Source organism: Globicephala melas, chromosome 18 (genome assembly GCF_963455315.2).
Source record: "Globicephala melas chromosome 18, mGloMel1.2, whole genome shotgun sequence".
Lineage (NCBI taxonomy): Eukaryota > Metazoa > Chordata > Mammalia > Artiodactyla > Delphinidae > Globicephala > Globicephala melas.
In genome coordinates, this window is record NC_083331.1 from 15,606,323 (window position 1) to 15,612,655 (window position 6,333).

Sequence of the window (6,333 nt, forward strand, 5' to 3'; positions counted from 1 at the left end):
TCCCGGACCGGGGCACGAACCCGCGTCCCCTGCATCGGCAGGCGGACTCTCAACCACTGCGCCACCAGGGAAGCCCCACAGTAACGTTTTAAAGGGCCATTGGTAGGTGACCCACAGAGGAAAGTGGCACACTCGCCCATGTGTACGCAAGGAAACCTACAAAGGACAGTCACTGCCACACTGTTTGTACAGGAAACAGCCAAGATGTCCACCAGTAGGGAAATAAAGAGAAAAGTTGTGCTGTGTGTCATGTACCGAAGTACTCCGCAGCATTCAAGATGCATGAACCAGATCTTCCTGTATCAATATGGGTAACTCTGGAAAGCGCAATGTGGAGGGGAGAAAGTTACCGACAGACACGTAGAGGGAAATTGCTTTCTGTAAATTTAAAAAACAAAATAGTTCCATATATTGTAGACACAGACTTCTACAGTCAAAGTATAAACATTGTCCGGAGATACTCCCTGAGTTCAGAACAGGGGTTTCCTCTGAGGAGAAAGGAAAGAGAATTGGGTCTGGGAGTGTTTGAGAGGTACGTTAGGGTGTTAGGGTCTTCAACTATATTTGTAACATGTTGATTCTAAAAATATGAAGGAAATACGCCAAAATGACAGCACTGGTTAGATCTGGGTGGTGGGCACATGAGTTCTGTTATATTACTCTCTCCCTCTCTCTCTCGCTCTCCACATATATATATATTTTTTTCATATATATAAATTTTTAAAAATACACGTGGGTGTGGCGTTTGGAGAGAAGCCATGACTGAAGCTATAGAGTCAGGGCATCTTCACAGAGAGCTCAAGTAAAGCAGTAGGCAGGCCCTGCACTTTGAGTTGTGACACAGAAGAAGTGAGCAAAGACCTTGGAAAACACTTATTTTTAAGGGACGAGGTAGAGAAAGAGAAGGAACAGAGCCAGGAGGGATGTGTGAACAGGAGGTCCAGCAAAGAAAAATTTTTTTAAAAAAAATTATAATGAAAACGGTCAACTGCTCCGAGTGTATACAAGTGCAGAAAATAGCAAGGGGAATCCCCATACACCCACCCGAGCCTCTCCTTGAACTCAGTAACTGTCACGATTTTGCCAAATTTGCTTTTTCTATTTCCTCATTTCTTTTTTCCCCTGTTTTGGTTGGCTGAAGTGGTTTAAAGCAAATCCCAGACCTCATATCTTTCCATCCTACCACAGTGTGCGTTTCTGAGCTATCCAGACATTGAGAAGGATTTTTAAGGAGGGAAATGTCAGCGGCAGTAAATGTTGCAGATGACCTGAGAGACGAGAGGACCAAGGGGCTGTCACAAAAACTTCAGGTGTCAGAGTGGACATGTCTGAGGGTCCTCTGCACCGTGGGACTGGCCCTGGATGCCGCACGCAGCCTCAAGAGAGGCGAGACAGCGGGGGAGCGCTGGTATTTCCACTGTGACACATATAACGTGGCTGACCTCTACTGCCTGGCTTTCTCCACCTCAGGATAAAGTTCCTTAGCCTCGCTGAGTGTCAGTTTCCTTGCTCATTAAAGGGGCTTAATGTGACCCACCGCATAGGGTTTTATGGGATGAAACGAGGTGTTACGTGGTGCATTCCATGATCCAACTCATGTTGGCCCATAGCACCTTGGAAGTGGTCCTCGTCCCTGGGCTAAGCTGAACTTGGCAATCAAGCGGGCACCTTTTACAGCTTGTACCCCTGGCTTCCTTCTTCCTGATGTGTGTTAAGTAGAGACTGTGTTGGCCTTCCCTGGTGGCGCAGTGGTTAAGAATCCGCCTGCCAATGCAGGGGACACAGGTTTGAGCCCTGGTCCGGGAAGATCTCACATGCCGTGGAGCAACGAAGCCCATGCGCCACAACTACTGAGCCTGTGCTCTAGAGCCCACGAGCCACAACTGCTGAGCCCGCGTGCCTAGAGCCCGTGCTCTGCAACAAGAGAAGCCACAGTGTTGAGAAACCCGCACACCGCAACTAGAGAAAGCCCATGCGCAGCAATGAAGACCCAGTGCAGCCAAATATAAATAAATAAATACAATTAAAAAAAAAAGAGACTGTGTTGAAACATGAGGACATCTGGAGAGATCTCAAACCCTGCAGAGTGCAGAGCAGAGGCTCAGGGCTTGACGGCAGCTAATTGTTCCCCGGCAGATGTCAGCTTTGCCTGACTATCTCTCTTAGCGCGTTTGCAGCTGTACAGGAGGCTAACAGCCTCTGGCATTCTCCTCCTGTCTCCATTCTCCCAAATGCACCCCAAATCCCAGCCACGCCGCTTAATTACCACAGGCCCACCTGACGGCAACACGCTTCGATGATTTTATTTGTCATCTTTAGAGCACGTGTAGGATTTTTTTTTTTCCAGAGACTTCAGTAGTTTGTCCTGTGGATACATTTTCCAGGAGAAAATGCCAACAAATAGGACAGGGCTGAGTTTCCTAAATGTCCTGATCCCCTGGACGCTTCTGTTCTTCAGCATCCCCCAGGTGGACATGTGCTATAATTGCTGCAGACTTGGGGTGGTCCTGCTTCAGGCTCTGTAGCCCGGAGAGTCTCACTTCCACATCAGTGCCTGGCCTGGATGTGGGTTATCTGAAGCTGCCCCTGCAATGCAGCTGCAAATCCAGAGAAAGAGGAACGCAGAACCTGCTCACCAGGGAACAGCTCAATAAGTACATGTTGTCACTGGCGAAGAGAGAGCTGGCAGACAATATAATTACAGTCATTCCAAGAGATTCATTCTGCTGAATTACCCCTTTAGGGGGCAGCCCTCCCATTTCTTTGGTGCCAGTATGATTTAAAAAAAAAACACAAAAAACTCATTGGTAAATTTCAAAATGCTACAGGTAAAAGCAAACTGCTTTCCTTAGCTCCTTGGTTATTTGTTTAGGATTTTATGTATCTCGTTAGAATTGTTTTGCAATAGATTGAGGTCCCTGGCCCTGCCTTTTGGGGGAAGAGAGGAGTCCAAGATCAGAGGGAGGAGATGACCTCAACTGTATCCCATGGAAACATTAGCTTCAGGACAACAACAGCGCAGACCAAGCCCTGGCAATGCACTTTGTCTATTCATCCATTTCTTAATTTGGTGTCTGAATCAACAGCCTTTGTGGCCAGAGAGAGGAAGAGGGGAAGTTGTGAAATTTCTTTTCTTGGGAAGCTTGGTTTAATGGACACCTGTTTGTTGTGAATGTCAGACAGAACCCTGGGCTCAGGAGGGTGGATTTCATAACTCTGAACATCCTTCTCATAATCGTTTCCATCAGTCTGCTTTACAGATTCCGAAGTATTTCTTCTGCTTCATTTGCTCAGGTATCCATTCATCCATTCAACGAGCATTTATTAAATGTGAACTGTGTGCCAGGACTGCACTGAGCACTGGGGATACTGTCACTGTCTTCCTGGGGCTTATAAGCCAGTGCGGCAGGCAGATGTGCAGACAGCGTGGTCCATGCCACTCTGGTGGGAAGCCCATGGCCTGGGGCACCTACCCAGCCTGGGAGAGGGGACAGACCAGGCTCCCTGGAAGGGACCTGAATAAATAACTGGGGACTGCCTAGAAAGGAACTTTGGAGAAAAAACGAAGATGTTTAATGGGAGATTCTTTAAAAGTATGGCCAAGTGATGCACTGTGGAAACCCTCTTTCCAATCTCACAGTCTGGAGCTGGAGATCCACTTCCTGTGAAGGCACTGTGGGCTGGGAGCTCTGTCAGGGATGCATAGGTTGTGCTGACCTTTAAAGGCATGGGTGACACCTGAGCCTGCTGCCTCCACATGCAGCAGAGAAGGCTGCTTGCAAGGCAGTAACAGGCAGCCACACAGAGAAAAAGCATGAAAACCCAGGGCTCAGGAGCTTTGCCTCCCCTCAGTTATTCAATCACTTCTAAGTATTCATTGAATACCTGCTACATGCACTGGTCCAGGCTCTGGGAGTACAAGCAATTGAATTGCTGCCCTTCGGGCCTGTATGTAATGATGGGGAGAGGGCGGCAATCAACAGACAAGTAAATCTATGGTCTGTCAGACGGTGATGGAGAAAGATGATGGAAATGAGGCAGCGGGTGCAGGGTGAAGTGGGGATGGGGGGAGCAAACACTCAAGGGCGCCAACCATGTGGATCCCCGAAGTGAGCGGGTCCCAAGTGGAGGAAATGGTAAGTGCAAACGCCCGGGCAGCAGTGCACCTGTTACGTTCAGGGAGCGGCAAGGAGGCCTGGGAAGAAGGAGTGTGGGAAGGAGAGGGGCCTGGGCCGCTCTGAGTGAGAGCAAGATAAGGTGCAGTGGCATCCTGGCAGAAGAGTGGTACCACGTGACTTTTGTTTAACAGGGTCGCCCACTATCAGGTCAGTGCACGCTCACACTTAAGAGCGGCAAACTGGTGCCTTGCAAGGAAAAATCAGGGGCCTACGGAAACTAATTAAGCAAAAATATCACAAAACACCTGTTACCGAATTAAGATCTATGGCCTCTGCCTGGACCCTAGCCTGGCCCAGGCTCTCTGCCTCCGCGGGCCAGGGTTCTTTTTCTGTTAGGTTCAAGTAGTGAAGAACAAACACGAAACCGAAGCTGCGACACAGCACAAGCTTTATTGAGCGGCCGAAGAATGGAGAATTGGGAACTGAGTTCACAGATCAACTTCCCACCCGCCTGGCAAGAGTGATTTAATTTTAAAGAGTAAAGACAAAGGGAGGAGGTGTGAGGCTAATAACGGGCAGGCATATGCATTAATCTACCAGGGAAGGGGCAGGGCCTTTTCAAGGGTGTGAGGTGCCACCCCCTTGTTATCCTGTTTTGTTCCTTAATGTCTGGTCCTGGCGGCCGGTGGGCGTGTCATTTAATATGCTAATGTAGTCAAATCAGCGTCTAATGAGACGCAGCGTCTGTTCGAGGGTCAGATTCGTCGCCATCTTGGTCTCAGCTGGTTCCCTCCGGTTTTTAATTTTTTTGCGTGTAGCTTCGTTTCTTATCTCTGGACCCTTTAACTTAAAAAGACTTACGTTCGCTCCTGCTAACGGTGGCGGTTTGGCAGCTTTTTTTTCTTTTTGCGGTACGCGGGCCTCTCACTGCTGCGGCCTCTCCCGTTGTGGAGCACAGGCTCCGGACGCGCAGGCTCAGCGGCCATGGCTCACGGGCCCAGCCGCTCCGCGGCACGTGGGATCCTCCCGGACCGGGGCACGAACCCGTGTCCCCTGCATCGGCAGGCGGACTCCCAACCACTGCGCCACCAGGGAAGCCCGGTTTGGCAGCTTTTGAGCAAGGACACTTCTGCTAACAGTGGCGGTTGATGGGTTTCGAGCAAAGACCTGGAGCAGCTCTGGCAACACACCAGTACGTGAAGGACATTTTGCTGGGTACTTTGGTCCTTATCCTGAGGAGCCAGCGCTCTGGGTGAGCAGAGGTATGAGCGTGCACGGAGACGACACCTCAGTGAAGGATGGTACATCACACGTGTTCACGGAGGTGCAGAGTTTCTCTCAGAAACGGAGCGCAGAGCGGGAATGCTAGGACGAACGGGTAAGAGGGGCACTCACTATGTGCCCACACGCTTCTGAGCACCTTGGATCTCCTGCTGGGGGTGGGGTTAGTGTGTTTCAGTTGCACGTGGGTTAGTTGAGGATCGTGTTAGGCAGAGGCGAGCCACTTGCCGGTTCCTGGAGGGGTAAATCTGGAAAGCATAATGTTTCCTTTGGGAGGGGCTAAGTAAACATCTTTTCAGTAAAGCAAAGGTCAATAAGAAAATTTGAATTTTACTTGTAAAACTACCTACCAGGCTTTGCCTTGGGGAGAAATCTCAGTCAAGGATCCAAATCAATGATTTCAGACCAGAAACACTGAAACACCAAGGTGATAAGGTGGCGTGCGGTTTAGTTAGCGATCATTACTTAACAAATGACCCCAAGACTTAGTGACTCAAAACAATGATTTGTTATTCCTCGTGATTCTGCTGCCTCGGAGATTCTTCTGCGGGTCTTGCCTGGACTCACTCATGCTGTTGTGTTCAACTGGAGCAGGGTGGGGGGTTCAGCCCAGGGATGGGCACAGCTGGTTTGCTGGGCCATCTGGACCTTTCTATGCAGTAGTGTTTGAAAATATAGGTTTTATTGATATTCAGGCACAGCGAGGCCAGTACCTCTGCATCTCCAGATCAGGAGATGATTGCCATTGAAAAGAGAGTTTGTTTTGCTCACAAATCCCAAGAGAAGGAGGCATAGGCGCCTGTCCCACAGGGCCACGTGGGCAAGCTCTAGAGTCAGGCAGGAGGCAGAGGGAGTGAAGGACCAGAGCCTTTCCTGTGGTTTCCATGGGAAGGAACAGGTGAGGCAGGGTGTGCAGGTTTAGGATTGGTGAGTT